The 13,834-nt window shown below is 43.0% G+C and overlaps 1 pseudogene; it reads right to left on the reverse strand.

The window, feature by feature from the left end:
• Positions 1 to 1,217: 1,217 nt before the first annotated feature.
• On the reverse strand, positions 1,218 to 11,593 carry LOC132637328 (peroxisomal fatty acid beta-oxidation multifunctional protein AIM1-like; annotated as a pseudogene).
• Positions 11,594 to 13,834: the final 2,241 nt, after the last annotated feature.

Genomic DNA, 13,834 nt, shown 5'->3' on the forward strand with positions numbered 1-13,834 from the left:
GCCGGTTTTGTTGTGTTGATGCTATTGTGAATACTTTGCTATTTTTCTTTTGTTGTGTTGTATTGTTGTGTTGTTTTTTTTGAGTGATGCCAAAGGGGGAGAAGGACAGTCAACTGCTCAGGGGGAGCCTACAAGGACTAGTCAACTAGTCAGGGGAAGCCTCCACCTATTCAGGGGGAGCATCCACCTATTCTGGGGGAGCATCCGTTACAGGGAAGTTGACTACACTTTGTCTAAAATTGTCATCCTCAAAAAGGGGGAGATTGTTAGTGTCAAGTTTTTATGATGAAAATTTTACTTGTGCAGGTATAGTAATTAAATCACACAAGGAATATATGTGAGCCCACAAAACAGCCCAACAAATTGGAAGCCGACAGAATAGCCCCAACGAGCTAGGGCTCACTCGACAAATTGTTTCCCAGCCCTAACGTGCAAACAGCTGTAATCTTCAGCTGTATAAAATCCTTCAAGAAAGGAAAAGAATATCTGCCAGCAGCATCAAATCGTTTCAAGAAGGAAAAGCATCAAAGGCATATCTCATGAAGGTTAATAAATCTGCTGCTGCCTCAACGCACAAGGAAAGCAGTAAAAAGCTCAGTCTTATTCTTGGAAATAGGATCTCTGATTTTATTTCCAAGGATCAAATCCCTTGGGCTGATCTCTCTGCGTGAAGAGCCTAAAACACTATAAAAAAAGGCTGCTTCACAAACGCAAGATTTATGCAACTGTCTCATTACCTCCATTGCTTTGCTTTACTTTCAAATAAACATTGTCAGTCTGAGTGATTCATAGTGTAATAAGAGAGAAAGGAGAGTTATAGTTTGTGAGGCTTTGTATCAAAAGAATAAGAGTGTTTTGAGTGTAGACGTAGGAACTCCATTTAAAATATTCATTGTACCAAACCTTATTAAAGAGCTGCAGAGATCACCCTTGCAACCCAAGGGGACTGGACTAGGATTCACATTGAATCTGAACCAGTATAAAATACGTGTGTCATTTATTTTCTGCATTACTTTAGTATTCACTGAGTAGGTAGTCGACTACTGGTTTAACCCAGTCGACTAACAGATCGAAAATTTTAACAATTCACACCCCCCCCCCCCCCCCCCCCTCTTGCACTTTCAGAATCAACTAGTATCACATCAAGACATTGGCATTAATCAGTGTCTGAGTTGAGAACTAAGACAACCCGCGCTGTCTGTTACAATTACAATGAACAAACTGGAGGAAAAGAAACTCAAAAGCTAAAGGGACTAGCATTATAAACTAATTTATTGATATAATGGGAACTTCAATCTGACTGCAATTGACCAACTTTCCTGCCTTATTTCCAACCTCAAATTCAGTATGTTTACATTAGCAGCTTTTTGCTCCAAGAATGTTTAGCTTTGAGTATATGTACTCAGATCCAATTGTATCAGCCCAAAACATGACACCTCCACTGCACAAAATATTAGTCATTATACAAGAACCTGTCTGGAACAGACAATGACTGACTGCATAGAGATTCCTTTCAAGGAATTAATTGATTATTTGTATGTTAGCAGATTTCATCACTAAAATGAACAGCATCGGTTTGTAGGCTAATGCATTTGTGTTCATAGTTCAGGCAACACCAGTTGGAGCTAAGTACAGAAAAAATGTAAAAATAGTTAATTGAAGAACACTAATAAACAGCCTAACTTTTTATTACTTAATACTTACCTTTCTGAGGGAACTTTAAACCCGTGGACAGATGCAATGTCGATATCAGATGCTCGGACAACTATTCCTTCCTCAATAACTCGACAAGCCTCGTTCACCACTGGGAAGAACATCATTTCCGGAATTTCTTCATCGGTCACAGATATTGGCTGCCAAATCACACGCAACAAAATCATGTTAAAGACTTGTATCACTCAGACATGCACAATATAGCATTGGCTGTAGTTACACGTGAATGTTTGCAAGAATTCGGATTAGAAGAAGGATTCACCAGTAACAAACCTTTCCACCAGGAGCAATATTGGTTAATTGCATGGACTCCCCAACAATTTGTATCACAGAGTGATCAGCTTCTGGCTTGCTTCCTTTCTTGTATGTGTAATATCCTTTTCCATTCTTCTTACCTACGGTTATTTAGAAATAAAACAAACACAATGAATAGCAGTCTCTTGGTATTCAACTAGTATTAATATTCTTCATGTAAAGGTCATTAACTTCTCAAATTGAAACTTTCATCTCCTTCAAGATTTCGATTTCCTTAATTTGAATAAAAAAAATTCTGGGCCAGTATTTGCAGGCCAAGAGTTGAGTGGAAAATAGAAATGTCTTCGGTACCTTCCCGGGCATTGTCTACCATTAGTTGAACCAAAGGCGACTGAAAAGCACGGTCTGGAAAAGCAGCAACAAACTCTTTTACAACAGCCAAAAATATGCCATAGCCAGTAAGATCCTGAAGCCTGCATATCATAATATACCAAAATGTTAACATGAACAAACTTGTATATATATGCAGAAATGATTTTGGTGTAAATACTAGCAAATGCTGATAAACAATTAAAGTGCCGTGCAAGCATAAAACATGCCGGTAATGAACAATTTTTCAGGCTAGAAAACAACTTACTGAAAAGGGCCAAGCCGCATGCCAAACTCAGTGATCACCCGGTCAATTCTGAAGATATCAACACCTAAATTTGCCAACAGGTCTGCTTCTTGCATATAAGGGAAGAAGCTCCGGTTGACAGCAAAACCAGTACCATTTTTTACCATGATGGGTACTCTCTTCATTATCTTAGTGAATCTTATAACATCAACGATTACTTGTGGAGAAGTATTTTTTGTCCTCACGATTTCCACCGAAGGCATCACATGGTCACGACTTCACCCGGAAAAAGAGAGAAAAACGAAAACCAGGAAAATTAGAATAAAGACATAGCGTAATGAAACAATATTCTCAAAAAATCAATAACTATCTTCATGTTACTTGCGTGAGAAGATAAATTATGTTAAATCAAGTCAAGAATGCATTTATCGCATCATCTCGTGAGTTTAGGGAATGCATTTTTCTGTTGTAAGGGAGTATAGATATATTCAGTAGGTGAATAAACTTATATAAATAAAAATTCCCAGCAAATCTGGCAGAGTCCTCAAGGGACCAGAAATTCAACTGCCTATTATAGGTCTTCTAAACCTCCATGGCTAATTGGCAGAGTGGTGGTGAAAGTGCTTGTAAAATCCAAGATGTTGTTCCTACTTTTACAATTAGGCCCTTGCATTGTTTAACAACGACAAACTAGACTAACTAACCTTCTCTAATTTTAGCTAAAAGTTAAGCAAGAACATTCTGATCAAATGCTCGTTAAACCTTCTTATAAGGATGCTTAAAAAATTCCTTTGAAACTAAATTTCTTGTTTCAAATGAATATGCTCTTAGAACATCTCTTGTTTGTGATAAAACCGATTAACATATATAGCAATGTTTATTCTCTGCTCAACTCGGTGTAAACATTCGGGCTAAAATCTGGTATAAAATTAAACCGGACCTGAATAACTGTATCCCCAAAATGCGATCTTGACTACTTGTTCTTTCACCAATCACATCAAGACTAATTGCAGATGTGTTTGATGCAAAAATGCACTCTGGAGTACAGATTTTCTCAATATCTTCAAAAATTGATTGTTTTAGCAAAACTACCTCATTAACAGCCTGAGAGAGAGAGAGAGAGAGAAACATATTCAGGATGCTGCTATTAAAGAAGGTGAGGTGGCATACTTTTAAAGATTTAATAGCACAACTTGCATAATGTTAAATTACACAAAAAATATTCAGGATATTGTACTAACCTTCTACTGATTTCACAGCTTTCTGTAAATATTCGTGGTTAATTTCTTTAAGTATGACATTAATGTTGCAGATAATGAGAGCTGTAGCAATGCCAGATCCCATTAAACCACCATCAACAACAGCATTTTTTTCTATTCTCCGAGGCTTAAGCCCAATGTCAGTAACACCTGGTACCTGTAAATTGTGTTACCACATTGTTAAACTAGTTTTAAGAACTCAAAGCTGTCTCAAAAGTTAAAAAATGCTTAACATTCTAGATTCTCTTGCACAGAACGCGATTATTAAGCTTGACTGTTAAGTACAAGGCATGAAGAAGTATTAATATGCCCGCCTTAATCATGCATAATATGTAGGGAAAAGGGTCAAATATACCCCTCTACTTTAATTTAATGGTTAAATATACCCTCCGTTAGTCAAAGTAGATAAAAATACCCCTTCTGTTAGTCAAAGTAAATAAATATACCCCTTCTATTAAGAAAGTAAACAAATATACTCCTGAGTTGATAAAATCTCTAATTCCACCATTAACTACCCGGTTTAACTTAAAAAAAACCCATGCCCGACCCGCCCCGACCTGCAAATTAAATTCTTTCCACCCAAATATACCCACCACCACTACAACCGACCCAACACAACAATCATCACCCTTTCCGCCACCACCGCCACCACTCTTTAGCACTCCCCCTTCCCCCTTACCCCTTAAACAGTTCCGGCAACAATGGTAAGCTTCTCTACTACTATTTTTCTTTCATTTTTTTTTTTTTAATCAACCTTGGACCTTAGTTATTGAAAAGTTAAAGAAAAAATGAAAAGAAGTCATGACGTTTTTCCTAGAAACGGACAAGAAAGTATAAAATAAAAAGATTAAAGAAAAAACAGAAAAAGGTAAAAGAAAGAGAAAGGAGGAATATTACACAAGAATTTCATGCAATTCGATTTCGTCAATTTGGGGTTGATAGATTCTTTTTTCTTTATTGTGACTGGTTTTCTATACATTCTTTTTAGATTTTAAAGGAGAATAACTCTATTTTGAATGTATTTTAATTCAACTCTCAAACAAATGGTTGTTCTCATTTTACACATTCAGTGGTGGCGGTGGTGGTGGAAGTGGTGGTGGTTGTTGTGTTGTTTTATTAAAGAAGGTGAGGTGGCATACTTTTAAAGATTTAATAGCACAACTTGCATAATGTTAAATTACACAAAAAATATTCAGGATATTGTACTAACCTTCTACTGATTTCACAGCTTTCTGTAAATATTCGTGGTTAATTTCTTTAAGTATGACATTAATGTTGCAGATAATGAGAGCTGTAGCAATGCCAGATCCCATTAAACCACCACCAACAATAGCATTTTTTTCTATTCTCCGAGGCTTAAGCCCAATGTCAGTAACACCTGGTACCTGTAAATTGTGTTACCACATTGTTAAACTAGTTTTAAGAACTCAAAGCTATCTCAAAAGTTAAAAAATGCTTAACATTCTAGATTCTCTTGCACAGAACGCGATTATTAAGCTTGACTGTTAAGTACAAGGCATGAAGAAGTATTAATATGCCCGCCTTAATCATGCATAATATGTATTACCAAATAAAATTCAGGTGTAAAAACAGTTCTAATTTTTGTGCGTTCTCAATTAGACAATGAAAGAAGCAGAATCCGTGACATAATATATTACTGGCTGCACGTTCTGCCAGAAATACGTGAAGAAGTCCTTTTGCAGTATTTGAAAGTACCATCTCATTAAATACTTTATCCTCCAGTAATCAGTTACGTAGATTATAAGCAGAAACCAAAGACAGTGTTTGAGAGGAAACATACACACCATCCATCTCTACTAATACATCGTGAAAGCAACTATAAACAATATTTGTTACTAAGCAATATTATCAATATCTGAGTCACGCAATATGTAACCATTGAGATATCAAAGAAAAACATATATATACACTTTTGTGTCATAGGATTGTTCACCTTAAGAATACCAGAGTATCCTCCAGATATGATGCCTCTTCGATCACATCAAGACAGGCTTTGTAATGAGGTGCATTAGGAGAAGTCCTAGATACGCATTGTCTAGCACTTTTCAGTATCTCAAGTGCTTCTTCCTTAGATCCAAGTTTATCTGTCTTTTCAAGAGAATTACAATGTGGCTTACGCCCTTCAAAAATGTCGAGTGCCCAGCACCGAGCAACTGTCAAGAGCTCCTCCGAAGAAACAATGGCATCAATAAGACTGTTTACCCCGAATTTGGATAATCAATTAAATTCGTGGGTGAGGTATAGGATATGTGGTCATGCCTTGAATCCCTTTGATAGAGAGAAGAAATATATGAATGTATTATGAAGAAGCAACTAATAATTAGCGGTTTGCTATGGACTTGAATGTTTACTAACAAATGTGTGTTACTTGATTGAAGAAATGTAATAGAGATGAAGACAATGAATTCGGATTGCACACGATAATGAGAGAGATTTGTACATATTTTTAGTACAAAAGAGTGTTCTTAATGTTAAAGAGCCAACTCCTTAAGAGGAGGACAATGCCCCTTATTTATAGTAGTGCCCCATGGGCTTCATACAACATGAACAATAAAATAATAATGAAAAAACTCTGAGTTGGATTAGGTTGGGTTAGGTTGGCCGTACGGTCTGACACCCGTACGATTGGCAGTTGAGCATGGCAGGACGTTATCGACGCGTGTCAATCTCCCAACGGATCTCCCGGACCAACGGCCACGAACAAACGGACTAACGGCAACGAACAAACGGACTAACGGCAACGACCAACTCGGCCATGAAGGAAACTGGACCAAATAATGCCCCGACCTTGCCCCGGTTCGGGCGTTCCTCCGGTTCAGAACGAAAATCTTTATGCACGTTCTTGTCCCCTTCTTCCCCCGGTCTCGGGTCTTCCCGGTTCAACGCATATCCGGTTTTTACCGCATACAGATAGTCCCCACACTTCCCGGACCGTAGATTTATCGGAGTAACGGGAAGTGGATGAATTGATAAACTGGTAACCCCATTTGCCCGTTGCTATCTTTTCGTTTTTGGCGGGAACAGTTGCGTCACGTCCTATTTTCTTCGGCCACGTGTCTTATTTCGAATGGTCAACTCTGACAACCGCCGTAACGTACGTCGCATCAGGTCACTCCTCATTAATTATGGGACACGTGGCTCCCCCTGATTGGCCGGCATTGGTAACCGTTCCATTCCCATGCCTATATAAGGCTCTTCACCTCTTCATTCTAACATTTTTACGATCCATTCCTCTCCATTTTCACTCTTTACTGCACCTCTTCATCTTCACCATATATAGTTATCCCCCATAGCAAGTCTGCTGCTGATTCACCCCTTATACCACATGAAAAGAAGCAACCTTGTTACCATCTTCGCTAACTGCTCTTGCTCGAGTGTCGCTGTTTCTTACTCTGTTATTTCTTGAATCGTCTGTTCCCTTACTCTTTTTTAACTTCCTTTCTGAATCCACTCAACTTCTTCTTTCCATATTTCCAAAATGTCTGAAACCACTTCCCATGATATTCCCTCGGTTTCATCTCAAGGAACCGACCCTGCATCTCCAATTAAAGAAAAGAGCACCTTCGAGCCCACTGCCTCGGACATTATATCGGCCAAGCCTAACTTCAACAAAGACCTCGAGGTCGAAAAACCTTCTTCGGTATCCGATAGGGGGTTCGATGTGAGGCGATATCCCTCATCCATTACTGAGGAAAAGCTCGACTTAGTCCGAGCTGATTGCGGGTGGGACACCCGTTCGGTCCAAGTTTTTTCCCCCGGGCCAAGTGAATCAGTCACCGACCACCGGGAAGGATTTTTATACGTATACACTTACCCTTTCACTCTTAAGCTCGACCCTCCGATCGATCCGATCATCTTGGACATATGCTGGACTTACGACATGACCTTGGTATGCCTCCGGTTGTTGGCCAACAATGCCGGGAAGGAGCTCACGCTGGCCCACTTGATACGCTTATATTCCCCGAGGGTGTTCCGGGGTGGCGTAATAAAACTCGCCAAGCGCAGCTGGAATCCATTTTTCTCGAAAATGGACGAGGATAGAGACAGGGACTGGTTGGAGCGATATGTCCGGGTGAGGACCTCGGACATCATTCCGGATAGTCACATGCCTTTTCCGGAAGCGTGGAACAACAAGCGTAAGCCTCAACTCTAAGTAATTGCCTTTGTATGTTTTGCCAAACCTCGATCCCTCTTTCTCACCACTTTTCTTGTTTATATTTAGCCAATGGATAGATTCCTCCGGTCGTTCGGAACCTGAACGAATGGGTTAGCACACTCCTTAGCCAGCATGCCCACGATAACCAGACGTGGGGCCACCTGTCACGTAGCCGATGGGTCGCCCAGAACCATGGTAGTATTTTGCTTCTTCCTGTGTTCACTGCACCTTCTACTATCCGTATTCATTGTGCCTTTGACTTTCAGGTTTACCCAAAGGCTCGGTGGATCCCAGGACGGAGTCGGCACCCGAGTTTGATCCAGCGGGTGCATCTCGTACCCTTGCTGCTGCCGCTGCTGCTAAGAGAAAAAGGCCCTCCGACAAAGGGCAGAAGTCGAAGAAGAGGGCGAGGCGCGTCACTCGGACCCTACGGGACGAAACAGAGCCCGATATTATTATTCAGAGAGTCGATGCCAATCCTTCCGTGGCTCCGATCCCGGAGAAGGTCATCGCCATTCCACCCCTTCCTTCTACCGGTGAAGGACTTTTGGTTCCGGCGTCACACACAGGTGCGGAAGAAATTCTTTCCCCGGCTCCTCCAAGGTCGATTGATTTCGTCGACATTTCAGGTGAAACTTCTTCCCGCAACCGACGAAGCTGCTGGTTTCGGACATCTCTAAATCCCTCGAGCCACGAGGGCGGCTAGTTGGACCACCGAATCCGGTGCTAGGGACAGCTTGGTCCGCATATTTTCGGCCCCAAGTGTGGAACCGAAGAGGACAAGGTCGGCTGTGATCATCGTTCCCGAAGATTGAAGCTTTCTTTCTCGCCCGGTGGGTGTGGCGAGCTACCTGAGGCCCCTTGTCTCGGACTCGGACAATCGAAAGATGAACGGGGTCCCCTGGCAGTGTCTCATCAACGAGGGCATACATGCGGGCAATCGGGTAAGTTTATCATCCGTCTTCGCATAATTTCATTTGAGTATTTTACTCTTACTCATTCAAGTTTTTAGCTTCATCTGCAGAGTGTGGTGCTCGTCAATGAAGCTTTTATCCGTGCCCAGCAAGAAGTGGACGACCTCAAAGGCCAGCTGGATGCTCAAAGCCGAGAAACGGAGAAATATCTGCACCTTCTGCGGGTGAAGGAGGATGAGTTAAACCAAGCGGTTATTCTTTCCAATCTCCAGCCCGAGCTCGATGTAGCAAAGGCCGAAAATAGTCAGTTAAAGGGTGAGCTGGCCGAGATGGTCGGGTATAACCGGAGTCTCGAAGCGGACAAGATCGGCCTTAGCCGAGACAACGCTCAACTTTCCTCGAGGCTTGGCGAGCTCGAAACCACCCTCTCTCAACTCCGGGGGGAGCTGGATTCGGTGAAGTCTGATGCTACGAGCTTGGCCGAGAAGAATCGACTGCTTGAATCTGAGAGTGCCCGGGACAAAGAGCGTATGAGGGTGCTCGAGAAGAAGGCGGAGAAGAGGGCCCAGATATGTGATGATCTGAAAACCGAGCTCAAGGAGACGGTCGATGCCAATGACGCTCTTAAGGCCGAGCTCGAGTCGGCCATCCGCATGTAAGATTTCCTTGGAGAGGCTCGAGATGTTCTGGCGGCAAAGTTAGCCCAGGCCGAGGCCGATTTGGAAGAAGCTCTGAAGAGCGTGGAGGCCGTCGAGGCTCATGCTACTATTGCTGCTGAGTACGAGAAATGGAAATCTCGGAGGATCACTCTTGAGCAAGCCGAGCATGGATTTACGGATCTTACGACCCTTATTCTCGAGGCTAGAAGAATCGAGAAAGAGGCTAAGGGTGCCCTCGGTTCTGACTCCGACGACTCTGAGCGGACAGTGTCCGAACATTCCGGCTCCAGCCATTCCGGATAGATTAGGGCCTGTACTTAGCTTTTTATATTTCGCCTTTGTAGAGGTCTCTGATGTAAAAATCCTTCGTATAAAATAAAACATGTATTTTTCTTTGATTCTCTTTTGAACGAATGTCTGTTATGACTTCGCCCTAATTGTCAATTCGTTTAAATAGTCGTTATTTCTGACTGTGCCTATATGCCGGCTTTTCTCCTCGTCTGGTGCATGTCGTCCGGGGATGTTATGGAGTTTTTGCCCGTGGGACTCATCTTACGCTTTGTGAATTCGGACGTCTCCGAATCACGACGGGCGTTTTTTAGGGCCGGTAATGTTCGACTATTTTTCAGGGTCGGTGTATTTCAGCTACTTTCGGGGCCGGTATATTTTGGACACCTGAGTCTCGGCCTTAGCCGAATTTTGATGTAAAAGTCCCCGTTTGTGAGGTCAACAATTTGGCTCGGTTCGGTATGACTTTGTTGCCTTTGTCTAATTTCGACCGCAGCGCCCGGCATCGGGTATGCGTGAATGAAGTAGTGCCGAAATATGGCAGTAACCATCGAGGTAAAGTGATTTACCATCATCGGGGTAAAGTGTTTTACCAGTAAGACATCTCGAGATAATGTTATCCAAACTTTCGATAACTTTTGCATTGCAAGTATTTTTATACATGAAAATGAACTTGAACTTTTTTCCTCATGCCTTTGCCGTAGCAAATACTAAATGGACACGATTCATTCTGATCGTTGGTCCTTAAATCGTGACCTAATGCAGGAGGTCCGATTCTTTGTTTTGCCGTAGCAAATATTGTGTGGACACGATTCATTTTGATCGTTTGGTCCTTACATCGGAACCTAATGTTAAAGGTCCGGTTTTCCTCCTGCCTTTGCCGTAGCAAATACTAAATGGACACGATTCATTCTGATCGTTTGGTCCTTACTTCGTGACCTAATGCAGGAGGTCCGGTTCTTTGTTTTGCCATAGCAAATATTGTGTGGACACGATTCATTTTGATCGTTTGGTCCTTACATAAGAACCTAATGTTAAAGGTCCAGTTTTGCTTTGTTGAGGGCGTCCTCCGGTTTCATCTAACAGGGGTAAACTTCGAAGTGGGTGTGATAGTCCCCTAGCTCTTATCCGAGCTGCAAGATCGGGTGAGAGCTATTGAGTCCCCACTCGTTGGGTGTGACCCCGAGTTTTACGGGCGTCTGTCTTCACCTTCGTTGAGTAACACGTTGTACTTATTGCCTTATTAAAAATCTTGTCGGAAAACCCATTTTGGGACAAAACTATACTAAGAAAAAGAGTGCAACACGAGTTTTCAAATTTAGATTCTTTTCTTTGCCCGACACTCGATTTCCTGCAAAAAGAGAGGTAAAAATGAAAAAACACTGGGAGTACATACCTTAGCAGTAATATCTTTTTAGATGAGCCACATTCCAGTTATTGTGCAACCGTTGCCCGTCCATGGACTCCAGTTGATACGATCCTTTACCTGTTACCTCGGTTATCTTGTACGGCCCTTCCCAGTTCGGACCCAGTTTTCCTTCATTGGGATTCTTGGTGTTCAAGGTAACCTTTCGAAGTACCAAGTCCCCAACTTGAAAATGACGAAAATTGGCTCTTCGGGTGTAGTACCTTTCCACTCTCTGTTTCTGAGCAGCAATGCGGACCAATGCGTTTTCGCGTAGTTCATCTGTGAGGTCGAGTTTTACGGCCATGACCTCCTCGATCGACTCGTCGGTCGTATACCTGAACTGGAGGGTCGGTTCACCAACTTCCACGGGGATAAGAGCTTCAGCCCCGTAGACCAACGAGAAAGGGGTTTCCCCCGTGCTTGATGTTGATGTGGTTCTGTAAGCCCACAACACCTCCGGTAATATTTCCCTCCAGTGATGCTTTGACGCGTCAAGTCTCTTCCTCAGATTTTGGATTATTGTCTTGTTAGTGGATTCCGCCTGTCCGTTCGCACACGGGTGATACGGGGTTGATACAATTTTCTTGATCTTCAACCCGTCGAGGAAGTTGTTGACTTTGCCACCCACGAACTGGGGTCCGTTATCACAAGTTATCTCAGCAGGGACGCCGAAGCGACAGATGATGTGGTCCCATATGAAGTCAATGACTTCCTTCTCTCTAATTTTTTCAAAGGCCTGCGCTTCAACCCACTTAGAGAAATAATCAGTCATAAACAGAATGAAACGGGCTTTACCTGGTGCCCATGGTAATGGGCCGACAATGTCCATTCCCTACTTCATGAAAGGCCAAGGTGAAACCACCGAATGCAGCAACTCCTCGAGCTGGTGAATCATCGGAGCATGTCTCTGACACCCGTCACATTTCCGGACGAAATTTTTCGAGTCTTCATCCATTCAGTTCCAGTAATAACCGGCTCTGATGATCTTTCGGACCAGAGCTTCGGCACCGGAGTGGTTGCCACAGGTTCCTTCGTGCACCTCTCTCAACACATACTCCGTTTCTCCGGGACCCAAACACTTAGCCAGGGGGTTGAAGAAGGATTGTCGATACAATTGACCGTCTACCAAGCAGAAAAACGCAGCTTTGGTCCTTAATGACCATGATTCTTTTGGGTCATTCGGGAGCTTTCCATCACGCAAGTTGTCGATATATTTGTTGCATCAATCCCAAGTTAGACCCATTGTGTTTATTTCGGCATGCCCGTTTTCTATCGCCGTGTTCAACAAGTGCACCATAGTCCCGGGGTTTATTTCTTCCCCTTCGACCGAGGATCCCAAATTCGCCAATGCATCGGCTTCGCTATTCTGCTCCCTCAGTATATGCTGCATCGTCCATTCTTTAAACCGGTGTAGTATCACTTGGATTTTTTCCAGATACCTCTGCATCCGTTCATCCTTGACTTCGAAGACGCCGTTCACCTGGTTTACGACCAAGAGCGAATCACATTTTGCTTCGATTATCTCGGCCCCCATACTTCGGACCAATTCCAAACCTGCAATCATAGCCTCATACTCGGCTTTATTGTTAGTCAATTTAGCAGTTCTAATAGACTGTCGAACGGCATCCCCGACCGGGGTTCTAAGGACGATCCCTAGCCCGGAGCCTTTGAGGTTCGAGGCTCCGTCCGTATGCAGCGACCAAACTCCCGAGGCTTTCCCCGAGGTCAGCAGAAGCTCTTTCTCGACCTCGCGGACCATAGTCGGGGTAAAATCTGTCACAAAATCGGCCAAGATCTGGGACTTGAAGGTCGTTCGAGGTTTGTACTCGATATCATATCCGCTAATTTCGACGTCCCATTTAGTTAGTCTACCCAATAATTCCGGTTTATGCATGATGTTTTTCAGGAGGTAAGTAGTTACTACACATATTGGGTGGCATTGAAAGTAGGGCTTGAGCTTCCTAGAAGCACTTACCAGTGCCAACGCCAATTTTTCCAAGTGGGGATAACGGATCCCGCATCCCCTAAAGTTCTACTTACATAATAGATAGGGAATTGCGTACCTGATTCTTCTCGGACCAAAACGCCACTTACCGCTACCTCGGAGACAGCGAGGTAGAGAAAAAGCGGCTCGTCCGCCTTTGGCGTATGCAACAGCGGCGGGCTAGACAAGTATCTCTTTAATTCTTGTAAAGCTCTTTGGCACTCTGGTATCCAAACGAAGTCATTCTTCTTCCTTAGTAAGGAGAAGAAACGATGACTCTTGTCCGAGGACCTCGATATGAAACGACTCAACGCCGCTATCCTTCCGGTGAGCTTCTGTACTCCTTTGACGTTATTCACCACCTCGATATCCTCGATGGCCTTGATCTTGTCCGGGTTTATTTCGAACCCCCGGTTTGACACCATGAAACCCAAAAATTTGCCAGACCTTACCCCGAAGGCACATTTTTTCGGGTTGAGCTTCATGTTGTACTTGCGGAGCACGTCGAAGGTTTCATGCAAATGTTTTAAATGGTCCTCTGTTTCCAGGGACTTGACCACC

The sequence above is a fragment of the Lycium barbarum genome, chromosome 4, assembly GCF_019175385.1.
Source record: "Lycium barbarum isolate Lr01 chromosome 4, ASM1917538v2, whole genome shotgun sequence".
Lineage (NCBI taxonomy): Eukaryota > Viridiplantae > Streptophyta > Magnoliopsida > Solanales > Solanaceae > Lycium > Lycium barbarum.